This window comes from Nycticebus coucang, chromosome 12, assembly GCF_027406575.1.
Source record: "Nycticebus coucang isolate mNycCou1 chromosome 12, mNycCou1.pri, whole genome shotgun sequence".
Taxonomy (NCBI): domain Eukaryota; kingdom Metazoa; phylum Chordata; class Mammalia; order Primates; family Lorisidae; genus Nycticebus; species Nycticebus coucang.
The window spans coordinates 51,668,985-51,691,856 of NC_069791.1; the positions used below are offsets into that span (position 1 = coordinate 51,668,985).

At 42.4% G+C, this 22,872-nt stretch overlaps 1 pseudogene; it reads left to right on the forward strand.

Moving 5' to 3' along the window:
• The window catches only part of LOC128561959 (liprin-beta-1-like), a 31,627-nt pseudogene that overhangs the window by 3,037 nt on the left and 5,718 nt on the right, over positions 1–22,872 (forward strand).

A 22,872-nucleotide genomic window follows, 5' to 3' on the forward strand; every position in this document is an offset into this window, starting at 1 on the left:
ACACTGAATGGGGAATATGCATATCCGTATACTGATGCTGGAGAGAGAGCCAAGGCCCAGTGATTTTAAAGCCACCTACCTATAAATGAGTAAAACCATTATTTAGTGCTGAGCTTAGAGTTGGGTGGTCTTGTCAAGAGATCCTGCACAGTGAACTTGGAGCAGAATGGAGGAACTATCAGTTAACAGATCAAGGAGAACGCCATTTCAGGAAGCTAAAGGAAATGATTTTAAAGGATGCAGAAGGTAACCAACATACCAAGTTCTGCAGCACTGTGAAGACTAATTTTACTGTGAATTCAAGTTACTTAAGGAAAGACTATGGCTATCCTATCACACTCTTTTAATCAAGGAGTTTCAATTTCAAGTTTTTTGTTTTGTTTTGAGACAGAGTCTCAGGCTGTCACCCTGAGTAGAGTGCTATGGCATCACAGCTCACAGCAACCTCAAACTCTTGGGCGTAAGCAATTCTCTTTCCTCAGCCTCCCAAGCAGCTGGGACAATGGCGCCCACTGCAACGCCCACCTATTTTTTGGTTGTAGTAGTCATTGTTGTTTGGGAGGCCTGGACTGGATTTGAACCCACCAGCCCAGGTGCCTGTGGCTGGCACCTTAACCACTAAGCTACGAGCGCCAAGCCTTTTTTGTTTTTTTGTTTTTTGAGACAAAGTCTCACTTTGTCACCCTGGGTAGAGTGCCCTGGCATCATAGGTCACAGCAATCTCAAACTCTTGGACTTAAGAGATCTTGCCTGAGCCTCCCTAGTAGCTGAGACTACAGGTGCCCACCACAATGCCTGGCTATTTTTGTTTGTTTGTTTAGCTGTCCCAGGCCGGGTTCAAACCCACCAGCCCCAGAGCATATGGCCAACACCCTAACCACTGAGCACAGGTACTCAATTTATTAACTTTACACACACTAACCTGTAGAGTAGAATGTACATTTGTGTTCTATTTTTAATATTTAGAGAGTGGTCTTTGTAGATCACTGATTTATAGACCAACAGAAGAAGAATTCTTAGCAGTTACTAAAACCAAGGAGATTAACATCTATTCATCTAATGATGTTTATACTATATTTTAAAATTCATCAAGTCTTTATTCTGTTCTTGGAATAGCTGAAACAGGAAAGGAGACAGCAGAGCACCTACAACTGGCTGGTGAATCTTCTTGGCCAAAAGGTTCACAGGGGAATAATCCCTTTCGGGTTTCTCCACCATATCCAGATTCCAAAAAGAAAGCCAGAGGTATCATGAAACTCTTTGGAAGGTAAGTAAAAGCGTGAACAAGTGGAGTGTCTTACATATGGCTCACATGTAGGCATAATTGGAAAACTGGCTGAAAATGGGATGGAATGTAAGACTTTTATATTCCTCTGATGAAAGGAAGGATACGATTTGGAATTCATTAACTCATTGGGTCTCAGTTAAAGCTTAGGCTCAAATATCTTTGTTAATGACGTATGGGGAGTATATGTGCTGGCTAAAAATGTTCTGATTAGCAAGTCTAAAGCCTCCTCAGGTCCAGTAAGGCAGTGTGTACTGTGTTTTCTTCAGATGTGGGAGAAGTCAGTCAATGACCTTCACCCCCGATGACATGTCTGAATGTGAATTCAAAAGAGAAGAAACAAGAGCAACTGCAGGGACCCCCTTGGGCTGGTCGCAAGATTTGGGACAGTCTAACAGGTGAGAACACCCAAAGTAATGGATTTTGCATCTCTACTGTACATCCAGGCCTCATGAGCTCCTGCAGTGTTAGTACCATCCTTGGGTTATACAAAGTAATTGCTTATAAAGTGCCTAGCAGGAGGGTCCATCATCTTTAGAGTGGCAAGGACTATGTAAACTAATAGAGGAGCCAGAACTAAAGTGTTGACAACATCTGTATTAGAATAGTTCTTGGGAGGAGGCGGAGCAAGATGGCAACCGAGCAACAGCTTCCTTGCATCTGGGCACCGTGAGTCGGGGGAGATAGGACTCCAGGCATCTCTGGCTGGTGGGAACTGCCTATCATCACTCCTATGAGGCTACAGGGAGTCAGCAAGAGACTTCTGGACCCCAAGAGGAGGACTAAAACAGTGGAAAACCGGCAAGTGGTCGCGTGTGTTCAATCCGTCTAAACCCGCCCACAACTGTAAGTTCAGTAGCAGCGAGACTGCAAACCAGAAAGGCCTTACCTGTGAACTGTTTTGATGTCCTTGGACTTGGCACTGAGTTGAACTGCCTTGGGGAAGGCCTGAGCGGGAGTGCGGAGAACTTTGGCCGTTGTCTAGGGCCCCAGTCTGAGCCGCTGAGCCAGACGGAGCTAATAGTGTTTGGCGGTGGGTCACACGGCTCCATTGTCAGTGATCTGCCCCGGCAAGCTCCGCCCTCAGGGTCGCAGAGCTAGAAACGGGTGGGAGCTGGTAACCCAGCAACCAAGTAGCCTAAGGGTGGGGTCTGAGCCGCCTTGCAGCCCTAACCCTCAGGGGCAGAGTGAGACCTGTTTTGGCACCCTGGGTAAGTGGATAGCCACTTAAGCAGTGATTCCAGCGAGAAAGCTGGGAAAGCTTCTGCTCAGCAAGTTTACAAGTTCAAAGTGCCTTTTAAGTGGGCTGAAGAGAGATTTAGGGTGTCTACCTGCTGGGGTTTGAGAAATCAGCTGCCTCTAGTCGTATCAGAACTGTGACTAACATCTCATACCCCATAAGACCACGTGTTGCCCAGACAATATTCAATAACATATACAAACTGCTTTGTTTTTGGTTGTGTATTTTTTTCTTTTTTTTTTTTTTGTTTGTTTGTTTATTTTGACGTTGTTGATGTTCTTTTGTTTTTTAATTTCAATCTTTTCCATACAGATCCCTTTTTCTTTCTCAATTTTTCTAGTTTAATTATAATTTCCCATTGCTGCCTTTTTTAATAACTACAACTTCATTTTTGCTAGTGTTTCTACCGCTATCATTTGGTTTTTCACCCCATTGTATCCCCGTAAAGTTTTCTGTTTGCTTGTTTTGGTTTGATTTATAGCATTTTTGTCTTTCCTCTCTACTTGGTGGAGGTGGGGTACTGTGTCTGATCAGGTTAGCAAAGAGCTGCTGACCTCAAGGGAACCACCCAACTGGGGCACCCCCAGAAGGTGGGGTTTTTTAAAGTTGGGTCAAAGTACCCTACTGTACACCTATATTGCCCTGTCTCCCTCTTTCTGTGCCTCTCTTCTTTTTGTCAATATTCCTTATCCCCACCCCCTCTCCTTTCTCTATCTTTCTTTTTTTTTTTCTTTCTTATCACTCGGTCCTCCTTTCTTTCATCCCTTTTTTGCTCTTCAATCTTCTCACCCTTCTGGTCCTGTAACCCTTAGTCCACAGGCACAAGATCTTAAAGAGCAAGAGGAAGTGAAAGGAAAATTAGGGCAAGGAAACAGATAAAAGAAATCACTCATGAGGAAGAATCAGCAGAAAACTCCAGGCAACATGAAGAACCAGTCCAGAACAACCCCGCCAAGGGACCATGAGGTAGCTACTGCAGAGGATTCCACCTATACAGAAATGTTAGGAATGACAGAAAGGGAATTTAGAATACACATGTTGAAAACAATGAAAGAAATGATGGAAACAATGAAGGAAACTGCTAATAAAGTGGAAAATAACCAAAAGGAAATCCAAAAACAGAATCAAATCAGAGATGAACGATATGAAGAATATAAAAAGGATATAGCAGAGCTGAAGGAAATGAAACAGTCAATCAGGGAACTTAAAGATGCAATGGAAAGTATCAGCAACAGGTTAGACCATGCAGAAGAAAGAATTTCAGAGGTAGAAGACAAAGTTTTTGAGATAACTCAGATAGTAAAAGAGGCAGAAAAGAAGAGAGAGAAAGCAGAACGTTCACTATCAGAATTATGGGACTTTATGAAGCGTTCCAACATACGAGTTATAGGAATTCCGGAAGGGGAAGAAGAATGCCCCAGAGGAATGGAAGCCATACTAGAGAATATTATAAAAGAAAATTTCCCAAACATCACCAAAGATTCTGACACACTGCTTTCAGAGGGATATCGGACCCCAGGTCGCCTCAACTCTAACCGAGCTTCTCCAAGACACATTGTGATGAACCTGTCCAAAGTCAAGACAAAAGAAAAGATTCTGCAAGCTGCCAGGAGTAAGCGCCAGTTGACCTACAGGGGCAAATCCATCAGAGTGACCGCAGACTTCTCTAATGAAACTTTCCAAGCAAGAAGACAATGGTCATCTACCTTTAATCTACTTAAACAGAACAATTTTCAGCCCAGAATTCTGTACCCTGCTAAGCTAAGCTTCAAAATTGATGGAGAAATCAAATCATTTATGGATATACAAACATTGAGGAAATTCGCCACAACAAGACCAGCTCTACAGGAAATACTTCAACCTGTTCTGCACACTGACCACCACAATGGATCAGCAGCAAAGTAAGAACTCAGAAATCAAAGGACAGAGCCTAACCTCCACACTGATGCAAAAGATAAAACTAAGCAATGGACTCTCACCAAATAAGACGAATAGAATACTACCACACTTATCAATTATCTCCATAAATGTTAATGGCTTGAATTCCCCACTGAAGAGACATAGATTGGCTGACTGGATTAAAAAACACAAGCCATCCATTTGCTGTCTGCAAGAAACACACCTGGCTTCAAAAGACAAATTAAAGCTCCGAGTCAAGGGATGGAAGACAATTTTTCAGGCAAATGGAATTCAGAAGAAAAGAGGAGTTGCAATCTTATTTTCAGATACATGTGGATTTAAAGCAACTAAAGTCAAAAAAGACAAAGATGGTCACTTTATATTGGTCAAGGGAAAACTACAACAAGAAGACATTTCAATTCTAAATATTTATGCACCCAATTTAAATGCTCCCAGATTCTTGAAGCAGACCTTACTCAGTTTGAGCAATATGATATCTGATAATACCATCATAACAGGGGACTTTAACACACCTCTTACAGAGTTGGACAGATCCTCTAAACAGAAATTAAACAAAGATATAAGAGATTTAAATGAGACCCTAGAACAACTATGCTTGATAGACGCATATAGAACACTCCACCCTAAAGATAAAGAATATACATTCTTCTCATCACCCCATGGAACATTCTCCAAAATTGATCATATCCTGGGACACAAAACAAATATCAACAGAATCAAAAGAATTGAAATTTTACCTTGTATCTTTTCAGACCATAAGGCACTAAAGGTGGAACTCAACTCTAACAGAAATGCTCGACCCCACCCAAAGGCATGGAAATTAAACAATCTTCTGTTGAATAACAGATGGGTGAAGGAAGAAATAAAACAGGAAATCATTAACTTCCTTGAGCATAACAACAATGAAGACACAAGCTACCAAAACCTGTGGGATACTGCAAAAGCAGTTTTGAGAGGAAAATTCATCGCTTTAGATGCCTACATTCGAAAAACAGAAAGAGAGCACATCAACAGTCTCACAAGAGATCTTATGGAATTGGAAAAAGAAGAACAATCTAAGCCTAAACTCAGTAGAAGAAAAGAAATATCCAAAATCAAATCAGAGATCAATGAAATTGAAAACAAAAGAATCATTCAGAAAATTAATGAAACAAGGAGTTGGTTTTTTGAAAAAATAAATAAAATAGATAAACCATTGGCCAGACTTACTAGAAATAGAAAAGTAAAATCTCTAGTAACCTCAATCAGAAATGATAAAGGGGAAATAACAACTGATCCCACAGAGATACAAGAGATCATCTCTGAATACTACCAGAAACTCTATGCCCAGAAATTTGACAATGTGAAGGAAATGGATCAATATTTGGAATCACATCCTCTCCCTAGACTTAGCCAGGAAGAAATAGAGCTCCTGAACAGACCAATTTCAAGCACTGAGATCGAAGAAACAATAAAAAAGCTTCCAACTAAAAAATGCCCTGGTCCAGATGGCTTCACTCCAGAATTCTATCAAACCTTCAAGGAAGAGCTTATTCCTGTACTGCAGAAATTATTCCAAAAAATTGAGGAAGAAGGAATCTTCCCCAACACATTCTATGAAGCAAACATCACCCTGATACCAAAACCAGGAAAAGACCCAAACAAAAAGGAGAATTTCAGACCAATCTCACTCATGAATATAGATGGAAAAATTCTCAACAAAATCCTAGCCAATAGATTACAGCTTATCATCAAAAAAGTCATTCATCATGATCAAGTAGGCTTCATCCCAGGGATGCAAGGCTGGTTTAACATACGCAAGTCTATAAACGTTATCCACCATATTAACAGAGGCAAAAATAAAGATCACATGATCCTCTCAATAGATGCAGAAAAAGCATTTGATAAAATCCAGCATCCTTTTCTAATTAGAACACTGAAGAGTATAGGCATAGGTGGCACATTTCTAAAACTGATTGAAGCTATCTATGACAAACCCACAGCCAATATTTTACTGAATGGAGTTAAACTGAAAGCTTTTCCTCTTAGAACTGGAACCAGACAAGGTTGTCCTCTGTCACCTTTACTATTCAACATAGTGCTGGAAGTTCTAGCCAATACAATTAGGCAAGACAAGGAAATAAAGGGAATCCAAATGGGAGCAGAGGAGGTCAAACTCTCCCTCTTTGCTGACGACATGATCTTATACTTAGAGAACCCTAAAGACTCAACCACAAGACTCCTAGAAGTCATCAAAAAATACAGTAATGTTTCAGGATATAAAATCAATGTCCACAAGTCAGTAGCCTTTGTATACACCAATAACAGTCAAGATGAGAAGCTAATTAAGGACACAACTCCCTTCACCATAGTTTCAAAGAAAATGAAATACCTAGGAATATACCTAACGAAGGAGGTGAAGGACCTCTATAAAGAAAACTATGAAATCCTCAGAAAGGAAATAGCAGAGGATATTAACAAATGGAAGAACATACCATGCTCATGGATGGGAAAAATCAACATTGTTAAAATGTCTATACTTCCCAAAGCAATCTACCTATTCAATGCCATTCCTATCAAAGTACCTACATCGTACTTTCAAGATTTGGAAAAAATGATTTTGCGTTTTGTATGGAACCAGAAAAAACCCCGTATAGCTAAGGCAGTTCTTTCTAACAAAAATAAAGCTGGGGGCATCAGCATACCAGATTTTAGTCTGTACTACAAAGCCATAGTGGTCAAGACAGCATGGTACTGGCACAAAAACAGAGACATAGACACTTGGAATCAAATTGAACCCCAAGAAATGAAACTAACATCTTACAACCACCTAATCTTCGATAAACCAAACAAGAACTTACCTTGGGGGAAAAACTCCCTATTCAATAAATGGTGTTGGGAGAACTGGATGTCTACATGTAAAAGACTGAAACTGGACCCACACCTTTCCCCACTCACAAAAATTGATTCAAGATGGATAAAGGACTTAAATTTAAGGCATGAAACAATAAAAATCCTCAAAGAAAGCATAGGCAAAACACTGGAAGATATTGGCCTGGGGGAAGACTTCATGAAGAGGACTGCCATGGCAATTGCAACAACAACAAAAATAAACAAATGGGACTTCATTAAACTGAAAAGCTTTTGTACAGCTAAGGAGACAATAACCAAAGCAAAGAGACAACCCACACAATGGGAAAGGATATTTGCATATTTTCAATCAGACAAAAGCTTGATAACCAGGATCTATAGAGAACTCAAATTAATCCACATGAAAAAAGCCAACAATCCCTTATATCAATGGGCAAGAGACATGAATAGAACTTTCTCTAAAGACGACAGATGAATGGCTAACAAACACATGAAAAAATGTTCATCATCTCTATATATTAGAGAAATGCAAATCAAAACATCCCTGAGATATCATCTAACCCCAGTGAGAATGGCCCATATCACAAAATCTCAAAACTGCAGATGCTGGCGTGGATGTGGAGAGAAGGGAACACTTTTACACTGCTGGTGGGACTGCAAACTAGTACAACCTTTCTGGAAGGAAGTATGGAGAAACCTCAAAGCACTCAACCTAGACCTCCCATTCGATCCCGCAATCCCATTACTGGGCATCTACCCAGAAGGAAAGAAATCCTTTTATCATAAGGACACTTGTACTAGACTGTTTATTGCAGCTCAATTTACAATCGCCAAAATGTGGCAACAGCCTAAATGCCCACCAACCCAGGAATGGATTAACAAGCTGTGGTATATGTATACCATGGAATACTATTCAGCCATTAAAAAAAATGGAGACTTTACATCCTTCGTATTAACCTGGATGGAAGTGGAAGACATTATTCTTAGTAAAGCATCACATGAATGGAGAAGCATGAATCCTATGTACTCAATTTTGATATGAGGACAATTAATGACAATTAAGGTCATGGGGGGGAAGCAGAAAGAGGGATGGAGGGAGGGGGTGGGGCCTTAGTGTGTGTCACACTTTATGGGGGCAAGACATGATTGCAAGAGGGACTTTACCTAACAATTGTAATCAGTGTAACTGGCTTATTGTACCCTCAATGAATCCCCAACAATAAAAAAAAAAAAAAAATATATATATATTAAAAAAAAAAAAAAAAAAGTAAAATAAAATAGAATAGTTCTTGGGTAGCTCGGTGGTTAGGGGCTGGCAAGTTCAAACCCAGCCCCAGCCTGCTATACAACAATGACAACTGCAACAAAAAAATAGCCAGGCGTTGTGGCGGGCTCCTGTAGTCTCAGCTACTTGGGAGACTGAGGCAAGAGAATCACATTGCTTAAGCCCAAGAGTTTGATGTTGCTGTGAGCTGTGATGCCACAGCACTCTACCAAGGGCGACAAAATGAGACTCTGTCTCAAAAAAAAAAAAAATGGTTCTTGGATTGGACTTAAAGTTTACATAGGTAATAAGTACTCTACAGCATTGCTTTGGAAAGATAGGATATGGTAGTGGTTAAGAGTAGGTTCTAAAATGAGACAAGTTAAATTTGATCTCTGGCCTTATGATTTTCTACTAACTAGGTGACCTTCAGCAGTGACTGCCATGCTCTGTGCCTTAGTTTTCCCATTATAATAATTAGCACATACCAGAAAAGGGGGTTGAAATGTTTTTCTTGGGTGGCGCCTGTGGCTCAAGGAGTAGGGCACTGGCCCCATATGCCGTGGGTAGTCAGTTCAAGCCCAGCCCCGGGGCAAAAACCGCAAAAAAAAAAAAGAAATGTTTTTCTTTTCTTTTTTTTTTTTTTGAGACAGTCTCATTTTGTCATCCTTGGTAGAGTGCTGTGGTATCATATCTCGCAGCAACCTCAAACTCTTGGGGTCAAGCAATTCTCTTGCGTCAACCTCCCAAGTAGCTAGGACTAAAGGCACACACTAAAACACCTGGCTGTTTTTTTTGTTTGTTTGTTTTGTTTTTTTGTAGAGACAGAGTCTCACTGTACCATCCTCGTGTAGTGTGCCATGACGTCACATGGCTCACAGCAACCTCTAACTCTTGGGCTTACGCGATTCTCTTGCCTCAGCCTCCCAAGCAGCTGGGACTACAGGCACCCGCCACAACACCCAGCTATTTTTTTGTTGCAGTTTGGCCGGGGCTGGGTTTGAACCCACCACCCTTGGCATATGGGGTCAGGGCCCTACTCACTGAGCCACAGGCGCCGCCCGCCTGGCTGGTTTTTTAGGGATGGGGTCTCACTCTTGTGGTCTTGAACCTGTGAGCTCAGGCAGTCCACCAACCTTGGCCTCCCAGAGTGCTAGAATTAAAGGCATGACCCACCATTCCCAGCTGTTTGACATGATTTAAATAAGTTAATAAATATGTTAAGTGTTGACTCGGCACCTGTAGCACAGTGGTTACGGTGCTGGCCACATGCACCAAGGGTAGGAGGTTCAAACCTGACCCAGACCAACTAAACAACAATGACAACTGCAACAACAATAACAAAAAAATAGCCTGGCATTGTGGTAGGTGCCTGTAGTCCCAGCTACTTGGGAGGCTGAGGCAAGAGAATGGCTTGAGCCCAGCAGTTGGAGGTTGCTGTGAGCTGTGATGCCACGGCACTCTACCAAGGGTGACAAAGTAAGACTCTGTCTCTAAAAAAAAAAGATAGATAGATAGAAAGAAAAAGCTCTAAGAACTTCAACCCTCCTATCAAATTTTAGATCTGGTTTAAAATAACTGCTACACTGACTTAATGAGCATAAAGTACGAAGTATTGATACGAAATCTTTTAAAAGTATAATGGACTAGAAACCTTTTCAACACAGTCCCTGTCACACAAGCAGAACACTGGACATAGGTTTCATCAAGGAGGAAATGTTTCTTTGTCCTTCAAATGCCGAACAGTCTCATTTGCCACATGTTGTCTTTGAATACAGCAGAGGACCTCCTTGTGCCAGTTTTTTTAAAAAATTGATTTTTTCATTTCCTTTTTTTTTTTTTTTTGAGACAGAGTCTCACTATATTGCCCTCAGTACAGTGCCTTGACGTTATAGCTCACAGCAACCTCACACTCTTGGGCTTAAACGATTCTCTTGCCTCAGCCTCCTGAGTATCTGGACCTGCCACAATAATGCCCAGCTATTTTTTGGTGGCATTTGTCATTGTTGTTTAGCAGGCCCAGGCTGGGCTCAAACCTGCCAGCTTCTGTGTATGTGGGCAGCACCCTACTCACTGAGCTGTAGGCGCCAAGCCGATTTTCTTTCTTTTTTTTTTGTTTTTAGTGACAGAATCCCACTGTGTCAGTAGAGTGCTGTGGCATCACAGCTCACAGCAACCTCCAGCTCTTGGGCTTAGGTGATTCTCTTGCCTCAGCTTCCTGAGTAGATGGGACTACAGGCATCCACCAGAACACCCGGCTATTTTTTTGTTGCAGTTTGGCCGGGGCTGGGTTTGAACCCGCCCCCCTGGGTATATGGGGCCGGTGCCCTACTCACTGAGTCACAGGCGCTGCCCCGATTTTCTTTCCTTTTTTTTTTTGGCCGGGGCTGGGTTTGAACCCTCCCACCTCCCGTATATGGGGCCAGCGCTTGAGCCACAGGCACTGCCCTCTTTTTTTTTTTTTTTTTTAATAGAAACACTATGTGTGTGTCTCAGTGAAAGAAAACAGGAATTTTGCTTTGATTACTCTTACCTACATTCAGTGATGGCTTACTGTCCTCTTCTCATTGATTACCATCTAGAGAGAAAGCATAATTTTGCTCAAGTTAATTCAAATTAGATTCATGTGTCTTTCAGTCTGAAATGAGTTTCCTGTTTGGGAATCCAGTCTTCAAACAACATTGGCTAAAACTGATACAATAATTTTTGTTCAGCATGGTTTTTTTCTATACAACAAGGTCTTGCTATTATCACATTAAATCTTCTGTAGCTTTTTTGAAATAAAGACAGTTGTCTTAGAAAGTAACTTTCAAGGGTGGCACCTGTGGCTCAGTGAGTAGAGCGATGGCCCCATATACTGAGGGTGGAGCGTTTGAGCCCGGCCCCAGCCAAACTGCAAAAAAAAAAAGCCGGGCCGTGTGGCGGGTGCCTGTAGTCCCAGCTACTCAGGAGGCTGAGGCAACAGAATCGCCTAAGCCCAAAGCTGGAGGTTGCTGTGAGCTGTGACACCACAGCACTCTACCAAGGGTGACACAATGAGACTCTGTCTGTAAAAAAAAAGAAAAAAGTAACTTTCAAATCCAATACCACTTCCTCCTCAAATTATTTACTAAAAATTTAGTTTTGCGTGGTCAAATGTGTATCATAAGGGAATGTCCCTATCAATTGAATGTACGGTTGTTCAGGACTGATAATGGAAGGATTGGCTTTTGGTTGTTTTTCATGCAGTTATTCATTTTCCCATAGTGACTTAGATATACCCTTTGCCAAATGGACCAAGGAGCAAGTGTGCAGTTGGCTTGTGGAACAGGACTTGGGCTTCTATCTGAATTTTGGCAAACACTGGATTGCATCTGGTCAAACGCTTTTGGAAGCTTCACAACAAGATCTGGAGAAGGTGACTGCTTCTCTGTTTTGTTTACAAAATGAATACTGAGAGAAAGGGAACAAGAATGTAGCATTGTTTTAAAGGATGTGGGTAAAGCCAGTGTGTACTCTTGAAAAAGTTTGGGTCTTCAACTACTTCCTTCTTATTTTATCATGGACTTAAAAGGAAGGACCTGTTCTTGATTCCTTATGGAACACGTAAGCCATTGGGCATTTTAATGAAAAATAATTAAACGTGTACAGCCATAATAATGAGCCTTGAGCTCATATTTCTCAAAATCATTTTGTATCCTTATTAATGATCTTTCAGTGTAATACATGTATGTATTCAACTTCACATTGCAAAAGAAACAAAAATTTTTTATTTAACATTTCTTCCCAATTATTTAACATTTTGTACAGAATAAGAGTATCCCTGTGATGCATGCTACAGGTCCTGTCTTACAAAGAAAATGAGTCACTAGGGAATGCCTGCCACAGCACTAACTTAATTGTGGTAGTCTTCCCATTATAAGGGCCCTTTCTTTTTTTTTTTTTTTTACAGTTTTTGGCCAGGTCTGGGTTTGAACCCACCACCTCCAGTATATGGTGTATGGGGCCAGCACCCTATAGGGGCCCCTTTTGTCAACCACATTTTACTAGCTCAAGTTAGTATTCTAATTTAATGAAGAACTGGGTCTTTAACTGCCAGCTTTATTTCAGAGTAATTTGCATCCTTTGTCAGTGGCATCCAGCCTATATAGATAGTATTATAAAGTCAGTGTTTATTTTTATTGTTTCAGAAATTTGGAATGAAGCATCCACTTCATTGAAAGAAACTCCAGCTGGCTCTGCAAGCCCTGGGATCTGAAGAAGAAACCAATTATGGGAAGCTAGATATCAGCTGGGTCCCTAGTGAGAGGTTTTCTTCTTTAAAAAAAATAAATACATACATACACTTGGCACTCATATTCAGTGGTTATGATGCCGGCCACATACATGGGGGCTGCTAAACAATGACAACTACAACAAAAACATAGCCAGGCGTTGTGGTGGGCACCTGTAGTCCCAGCTACTTGGGAGGCTGAGGCAAGAGAATTGCTTGAGCCCAGGAGTTGGAGGTTGCTGTGAGCAGGTTGACGCCACGGCACTCTACCAAGGGTGATAAAGTGAAACTCTGTCTCTACAAAAAAAAAACAAAGCTATATATAGCTGCATCTTCTTTTTAATAATAAGAACATGTGTTTTATGACACTGTAACAACACTGATTTCTCTCTTTTAGGATGGTCGGATGATATTGGCCTCCCCCAATATAAGATTCAGTTTCATGAACGACGGGTAGACGGCCAAATGCTACATTACATGACTATTGAAAGTGATTCACTTATGGGGCTTGGAGGATCACAACTGCTTTTTTTTCTCTGAAAAAGAAACAGAGTAAGCAAAATTGTAATGTTTTCACAATGATTCCACCAGAGTTTGAAGGTGTTCCTAGAGAGAGAGGTGGGAATATTTCTTGTGAAGCTAAAGATGTAGCATTTGGTAATTCCAACAGCCTTGGGATAATTTGAAACCCCAACTTAAACAAAATGAAACCTACTTTAAAGGCAGAAAGTTAATTATATATATATTTAACAATGTAAACATTGAAGTGTATACTTTGTCTTATGTTTTTTTTTAATCTTTTTTGAAGTACACACTTTAAATGAGTACATTTATGGCATATGAATTATATGTTATAAAGATATTTTTAGGGCCAAGCATGGCATCTTATGCCTGTAATCCTAGCACTCTGGGAGGCCAAGGAAGGAGGATCACTTGAGCTCAGAAGTTCAAAACCAACCTGAGCAACAGCAAGATCCGTCTCTAAAACAATAGCCGGGCATTGTGGTGGGTACCTATAGTACCAGCTGCTTGGGAGGCTGAGGCAAGAGGACTCTTGAGCCCAAGAGTTTGAGGTTGCTGTGATCTCTGATGCCACAGGACTCTGCCAAGGGCAACAAAATGAGACTCTATCTCAAAAAAAAAGAGAGAGAAATTTTTAACATATAGAGAATGCCCTGGGCATTTCTAAGTTGTGTGTGCAGTGACCACTCAGAAGACGTTACCCTTTTGACTGACATCCACAGAGACTTGTCTTCTCCCTTCCCTTCCACTTGGGATAATGGTTACAGGAAACTTTCTCATCCTTCTCACTTCATCCCAGTTCTGTAGCACAGAAGTTACTGAGGGTAAAGGAGGAGTAATGAAGGCTAGACTTTCACGCTGGGTCCTTCCTTACTGTCCATTTCTACCCTACTAGCCAACAAGTAGAAGGACTATTCCCTACTTTACAACAGTGGGAGAGATGGATTCCAGGAGAACTTTGTTTTAGATTCCATCATATTACTAATGTTCTACTTAAGTTACTTTTATTTAGATAGCCTTTTGTGAACCAGGCTATGAACCTAACTACCGCAAGTATATTCTTCTTTAAATAAAGAAAGTTTTTTTTCCTTTTTTTGTAGAGACAGAGTCTCACTTTGTCACACCCTTGGTAGAGTGCTGTGGCATCACAGCTCACCGCAACCTCCAGCTCCTGAGCTTAGGCAATTCTCTTTCCTCAGCCTCCTGAGTAGCTGGGACGACAGGCGCCCACCACGGCGCCCAGATATGTTTTGTTGCTGTTTGGCCAGGGCTGGGTTTGAACCCACCACCCTAGGTATATGAGGCCAGCGCACTACTCACTGAGCCACAGGTGCTGCCCAATAAGTAGAAAGTTTTAAATGGCCACCCTAAGTAGGAATTTCTCGATATCAAAGAAATTTGGAGTTCAACTCATGGGATTTGTTTTCTTCACCATCACTGAACCCAGGTCCTTAGGCACATCGTGTAAACCTCCATGTAATGACACCAGTAAGTGCAGTATGTTACTCATTTACTGTGTGTCAGTCACTCTTTTAGGCATTTTACTCAAGTAATACTCAGTTCTTCACAACCCTTTGAGTTAATATCATTATCCCCACTTTGGAGGGCTGTAAACAAAGGAATCAAGAGATTGGGTAATTTGGTGACCAACTTTCCATAGTTAGAACATGATAGAAAGCTATTGAACTCAGGCTGTTTCCAGATCTCTGTTCTTAATAGCTCCCTCTTCTGCCTGTTTGCCTACCAATCTATCCATGAATATGTTCTCCTTGGAATGTGAGCAAATTCAGGCTTAAAATTATAAGAAACATATGTACAACTTTCATGGCTACAAAAGAATAAATTACCTTGGGAAATTTGACCCCAAGAGTCCTAAGTCACAAAAAGTCTGTTTTATTGTGATTTATTAGATTGGATCCTTAAAGGAGAAACTGGTGAAATCTGAATAAAGTCTGTAGTTTAATTGATTGTACTATTGTATATATTAATGTGCTTTTGATGAATGTATCATGGCTATAGAAAATGTTAATGTGAGGTAAGACTATGTAAAAAGTATATATACTATCTTTATCAACTCTTCCATAAATCTAAAATTATCTTAAAAGGTTTTTAAGCTGGGCACAGTGGCTTACACCTATAATCCTAGCACTGCTGGGAGGCCAAGGCGGGTGGATTGCTTGAGCTCACAAGTTCAAAACCAGCCAGAGCAAAAAGTGAGACCAGCTTCCTGAGGCAAGAGGATCACTTGAGCCCAAGATTTGGAGGTTGCTGTGAGTTATGATGCCACAGCACTCTACCCAGGGTGACAGCTTGAGACTCCATCTCAAAAAAAAAGGGAAAGGTTTTTAAAATGCCAAATGTTTTTAAAAATCACCAAAAAATTCTGTTTTGGGCTCAGTGCCCATGCTCAGTCGTTAGGGTGCCGGCCACATACACCGGGACTGGTGGGTTTGAACCTGGCCCGGGACTGCTGAACAACAATGACAACTGCAACAACAACAAAAAAATAGCTGCATGTTGTGGCGGGTGCCTATAGCTACTTGGGAGACTGAGGCAAGAGAATCACTTAAGCTTAAGTGTTAGAGGTTGCTGTGAGCTGCCACACTACGGCACTCTACCCAGGGCAAAATAATGAGACACTGTCTCAAAAGAAAAAAAATTCTGTTTTGATTTAAAAGAAAACAGCTTTTCCTTTTAATATCCTTTAAAACATGGGATGCCAGGAGGGAGATGGGATACCAGACTGTTCTCTCTCTCCTTTTCTCCCCACCCCCATCATCCCTTCTCTCACTCCCTTCTCTTTTTTATTTTTATTTTTTTTATTTTTTTGAGACAGAGTCTTACTTTGTCTCCTTCAGTAAAGTGCTGTGATGGCATAGCTCACAGTAATCTCAAACTCATGTACTTAGGCTATCCTTTTGCCTCAGCCTTCCTAGTAGCTGGGACTACAAGTGCCTGCCACAATGCCCAGCTATTTTTTTCTTGTTTGTTTAGCAGGCCTGGGCTGGGCTTAGACCCAGCAGCCTCAGAGCATATGGCTGGTGCCCTAACCACTAAGCTACGGTCACCCAGCCTATTTATTTATTTTGACACAGAGTCTCACTTTGTCCTCCTGAGTAGCATGCCATGGCATCATAACTCACAGCAACCTCAAAGTCTCGGGCTCAAGAGATTCTCTTCCCTCAACCTCCCAAGTAGCTGGAACTATAGGCGTCCACCACAACACCCAACTTTTTTTAGAGATGGGTCTTGCTGTTGCTCAGGCTGGTCTCCAACCTATGAGCTCAGGGAATCCACCTGCCGCAACCTTCCAGAGTGCTAGGATTACACAGGTGAGCCATCGTCCTCAGCCCCCTTCTCTCTCCTGTTCTCATCTCTTCCCCCACTCTCTTTCCTTCCTCTAATATGAAATAAATCATCTGCAGCACATCAGATTCTCATTGGAACATGAACCCTGCTGTAAACTGCCACATCCAAGGGATCTAGGTTGCACACTCCTTAAGAACATGTTCTCCATAGCCACAGACCGGTAAAAGATTTTCCTTAAAGGGGTTGATTGGTCATATATGTGATAAGTATAACTTTCATTTCTCTCCTTAATTGTCACCAAAACCTTTGTACTGATTGACATAGTTTTTCCAAAACTATTCACAATGTCTCCTAAATAAAACATAATCTAGATCTAGAGAAGTTTTAGGGCCAGAGAATAACAAGACTCTTATGATTTTCCCCAAAACTATGATGTGCCTTATCACAGACTCCTTGTTTACACACACACACCCCCAAAGTGAGGATAATAATGATATCGACTCAAAGGGTTGTGAAGAATAGAGTATTACTTGACTAAAATGCTCAAAAGAGCACCTGACACACAGTGAATGAGCCACACACTACATATATTGGTATCATTACATGCTGAAAACCAAGGCTTCATCACCAGCGAGCATCACTTACTCTTACCCATCTGCTGAAAAGAGAAAGAGGGGGCGGCGCCTGTGGCTCAGTCGGTAGGGCGCCGGCCCCATATACCGAGGGTGGCGGGTTCAAACCCGGCCCCGGCCAAACTGCAACCAAAAAAAAAAAAAAATAGCCGGGCGTTGTGGCGGGCGCCTGTAGTCCCAGCTGCTCGGGAGGCTGAGGCAAGAGAATCGCTTAAGCCCAGGAGTTGGAGGTTGCTGTGAGCTGTGTGACGCCACGGCACTCTACCGAGGGCCATAAAGTGAGACTCTGTCTCTACAAAAAAAAAAAAAAAAAAAGAGAAAGAGGGACGGTGCCTGTGGCTTAGTGAGTAGGGCCCCGAGGATGGGGGGTTCTAACCTGACCCTGGCCAAACTGCAACAAAAAAATAGCCAGGTATTGTGGCGGGTGCCTGTAGTCCCAGCTACTCGGGAGGCTGAGGCAAGAGAATCACCAAATCCCAACAGCTGGAGGTTGCTGTGAGCTGTTGACACCACAGCACTGTACCGAGGGCAACAAAGTGAGACTCTGTCTCTAAAAAAAAAATAAAAATTTAATTTAATTTAATTTTGAAAAAAGAAAAAGAGAAGGCAGTTTGGCCAGTGCCTAAGTATATGCTTTATCTGCAGATAAAATTCTCAAAGTTCAGGAGGAAACAAAAGAATTCCACAGTCTCTGTAGGAGAGAGAAACCACTAGAAATTAGCGCAGCATTGATAACAACTTTGGGATTCTGGAGAGGATTTTGTTAAGAACAGGAAAAAAGGTTCTGTTAATCAGAGTTCTAAAAACACAAATAGGCCCTTGGGGCATATTGGTTTGAGAGGTTCTTTTTTTTTTTTGAGGCACAGTCTTACTGTCCCCCTCGGTAGAGTGCTCTGGTGTCACGGCTCACAGCAACTTCAAACTCTTGGGCTTAAGCAATTCTCTTGCCTCAGCCTCCCTAGTAGCTGGGACTACAGGCACCTGCCACAACACCCAGCTATTTTTTGTTACAGTTGCCATTGTTGTTCTAGCTGGCCTGGGCTGGGTTCAAACCCGCCACCCTGGGTGTATGTATCTGGCACCATAAACACTGTGCTACAGGTGCTGAGCTCACAGCAACCTCAAACTCTTGGGCTTAAGCTATTCTCTCGCCTGAGCTTCCCAAGTAGCTGGGACTACAGGCACCCACCACAATGCCTGGCTATTTTTTTTTGGGGGGGGGCAGTTTTCATTGTTGTTTAGCAGGCCCAGGGTTGGGTTTGAACCTGCCTGCCTCAGTGTATGTGGCTGGCACCCTAGCCACTGAGTTACAGGCGCTGAGCTTTTTTTTTTTCCTTTGGAAACAGAGTCTCCCTTTGTCACCTTTAGCAGAGTACAGTGTTATCATAGGTCACAGCAACCTCAAACTCTTGCGCTCTGGCGATTCTCTTACCTCAGCCTCCCAAGTAGCTGGGACTACCAGCGCCTAGGTCTCATTCTGGCTCAAGCTGGTCTTGAACTCCTAAGATCAAGCAATCCATCTGCGTTGGCCTCCCAGAGTGCTAGTACTGCAGCCATGAGCCACTGTACCCAGCCTGGCCAGCACAATGAGCTCCTCCTTTTCTCTTTTACAGGATGACTTGTTGTCTTTGAAGGTTGTGAGTGTGCTACACCATCTCAGTATCAAGAGGGCCATCCAGGTCCTGAGAATGAATAACTTTGAACCACGCTGTCTATGGAGGTGGCCATCTGAAGAGGTAGCATTTTCAGATTGAGACTTAAAGTTGCACTTCTATTCATGTAACTGTCCACGTGTGTAAAATTAAGACCTGTTCCTTCTTGAAGCCTATGGGAGAAGCTAACCTCCTCAGCGCTTCAAATCATTAATTCTTAGACTTTGTTTCTTTACTCCTTCCTTTCCCACCCTCTACCCCCATACGGTGGTTCCACCTGTGTAACTAAAGCCAAAGATTGTTTTTCAGTGCTGTTTCCTCCTTTCTTTGGGTGCATTTTCTCTCCTGCCTCTTTAATCCACAGACATAAATATCACAAAAATAAATTCCTTTCCGGGTGGTGCCTGTGGCTCAGTGGGCGGTGCCTGTGGCCAGCCCCATATACCGAGGGTGGCTGGTTCAAACCCAGCCCTGGCCAAACTGCAACAACAAAAAAAAAAATAGCCAGGTGTTGTGGCAGGCACCTGTAGTCCCAGCTACTCGGGAGGCTAAGGCAAGAGAATTGCCTAAGCCCAGGACTTGGAGGTTGCTGTGAGCTGTGACTCCACAGCACTCTACCGTGGGCAATAAAATGAGACTCTGTCTCTAAAAAAAAAATAATAAATAAATAAATAAATTCCTTTCCTGGCTCGGCACCTGTAGTTCAGTGGCTAGGGCACCAGCCACACACACTGGAGCTGGCAGGTTCAAATCCAGCCCGGGCCTGGTAAACAACGACAACTGCAACAAAAAAATAGCCAGGCATTGTGTCGGGCGCCTGTAGTCCCAGCTACTTGGGAGGCTGAGGCAAGAGAATCACCTAAGCCCAAGAGCTGGAGGTTGCTGTGAACTGTGTTGCCATTGCACTCTACCAAAGGTGACAAAGTGAGACTTTGTCTCTAAAAAACAAAAAACGGAAAGTTTGAAACTCTTTTTTTTTTTTTTTTTGGCCGGGGCTGGGTTTGAACCCGCCACCTCCGGCATATGGGACCGGCACCCTACTCCTTGAGCCACAGGCGCCGCCCAAGTTTGAAACTCTTGTGACACAAATTCTTTAAAAGAAAGTTCTAGCAAACACCTTGTCCCCTTTCCTTCAGCATTGAGTGCAATGTTGAGTAACTCTGCTCTATGGGGCACACATTTTAGACATAATGGGTAGCTTGATGTTCAGAATGCTATGGCCAACAAATGAAGCTCTTGGTGGTTTGTTCTCATAGAATAGCATCATCCCATCCGAGGTTCAACAGTGGACCAACCATCAAGTGATAGAGTGGCTACGCTCTGTGGACTTGGCAGAATATGCTCCCAACCTCAGAGGCAGTGGTGTCCATGGTTGGCTCATGGTAAAACTCTTTCAACTTAATATTGACATATTTTGTTTCTTTTACTCTAATGAGTAGTCATAATCATAAATTCATCTGACCCAACCCTCCTGCATTATTTCTAGGGAATCTCTTCTTTCAAAAAGTATTTTTATTTATGTCATACAATGCTAGGTTCATTTAAACCCAGTTCTTGTTTATTGTTCTCTTTCATGTTGAAAAACATTTAGCCAGTGGTGCCCGTCGCTCAATGGGTAGGACGCCAGCCACATACACCAAGGCTGGCAGGTTTGAACCCAGCCTAAGCCAGCTAAAATAACAATGACAACTGCAACAAAAAAATAGCCAGAAATTTTGGTGGGTACCTTAGTCCCAGCCACTTGGGAGACTGAGGCAAGAGAATCACATCGCTTAAGCCCATGAGTTTGAGGTTGCTGTGAGCTGTGACACCATAGCATTCTACCCAGGGTGACAGCTTGAGACTCTGTCTAAAAAAAAAAGAAAAGAAAAACATTTAGGTACTGTCTTAGGATCTTTTTTTTTTTTTTTTCTGGGGCTGGGTTTGAACCCACCACCTCCGGCATATGGGGCTGGTACCTTACTCCTTTGAGCCACAGGTGCCGTCCAAGATCATGTTTTAAAATCCCTGCAAAGATAGGTGGCGCCTGTGGCTCAAAGGAGTAAGGCGCCTGCCCCATATACCAGAGGTGGCGGTTCAAACCGCCAAAAACTGCCAAAAAAAAAAAAATTCCTGCAAGGATATAGATTGTATTTCTGCCTATGTCAATGCTGCTTGCAAAAAAATGCTGCCTTTTTCAGCACCCCAAAGACATTGTAATGCCTGAAGCCTGGATTTCAGAACCAGGTTTACTGCTAACTTGGGCAAAATGAAGAAAAGATATGCAAGGCTAAGCACCTGTAGCTCAGTGGTTAGAGTGCTGGCCCGTGCACCAAGGGTGGAAGGAAAAAAAAAAAGAAAGAAAATTGGGAGGCTGAGGCAAGAGAATCGCTTCACCCCAAGAGTTTGAGGTTTTTGTGAGCTGTGATGCCATGGCACTCTACTGAGGGTGACAAAGTGAGACTCTGTCTCAATAAAAAAAAAGATATGCAAAATAAAGATCATAGTCCATACCCTGACTACCTCCCCAGGCTGTTGACAGTCATTGGAGATAAGCAAAATGAAAGTGCTTATTGTAAAGCATAATACAAACATGTGGGGCGGCGCCTGTGGCTCAAGGAGTAGGGCGCCGGTCCCATATGCCGGAGATGGTGGGTTCAAACCCAGCCTCGGCCAAAAAAAAAAAAAAACCTTAAGTAGCTCAATGAATCCCCAACAATAAAAAAAAAAAAAAAAAAAATCTTAATTATTGGGCGGTGCCTGTGGTTCAGTGAGTAGGGCGCCAGCTCCATATACCGAGGGTGGTGGGTTCAAACCCAGCCCCAGCCAAACTACAACATCAACAACAAAAAAATAGCCAGGCGTTGTGGCCGGTGCCTGTAGTCCCAGCTGCTCGGGAAGCTGAGGCGAGAGAATCGCCTAAACCCAAAAGCTGGAGATTGCTGTGATCTGTGTGATGCAGGGTACTCTACCGTGGGCGATAAAGTGAGAGTCTGTCTCTAAAAACAAAAAAATCTTAATTATTTTTGTTTTTACAGGTTCTAGAACCTCGTTTTACTGTAGAAACAATGGCTCAGTTATTGAAAATCCCATCAAAGAACACTTCATTGCGAAGGCATTTGGCCACCCATTTCAATCTTATGATAGGTACCAAGGCCCAGTGTCAGAAGCAAGATGCCATGGAGTTACCAGACTATGTACATCTAACAGCTACTGCCAAAGTGAAGGTTGGTTCAAGCTCATACCTTTTAGTAATTCACTGAAGCAAAGGCTCAGGTTGACCATTACCTGGTTATTCTACCTTCTGAGGTTTACTCAGTTTTATAGATAGGTTGAAGGTATATGTAGCTTTAAGGGTAACTAAGACAGGGTGGCACCTGTGGCTCAGTGGGTAGGGTGCCGGCCCCAGCCTCATGTACTGAGGGTGGTGGGTTCAAACCCGGCCCTGGCTGAATTGCAACAGAAAAATAGCCGGGCGTTGTGACGGGCGTCTGTGGTCCGAACTACTCAGGAGGCTGAAGCAGGAGAATCGCCTAGGCCCAGGAGTTGGAGGTTGCTGTCAGCTGTGTGATGCCACAGCACTCTACTGAGGGCAATAAAGTGAGACTCCGTCTCTACAAAAAAATAAATAAAAAGAGTAACTAAGATAATGCATTTTTGAAGGTTTCCACCAAGTCATTTATTTTATTAGGGTTAGCGGTAATAAAAGGCATGATGTTGGTTTCTGTCATCAATGTGTTGCCAAGGCAGAAAGCCCGTGACTTGGGTCCAAATACTGATTGCAGCTATCCTATTTTTCCTATGGATAAGTCAAACATAAGAGGATAGTTTCCCCTTGTACAGATTCAACTTATAATTGACCAGCATTGCAGGTTAGGAAAAGATACTTAAGAAATGATTCAAGAAAGACCGGCAAAGACTAGACATTTCCTAACTTACCTGATTTGTGGATGTCATCAAATTCAGA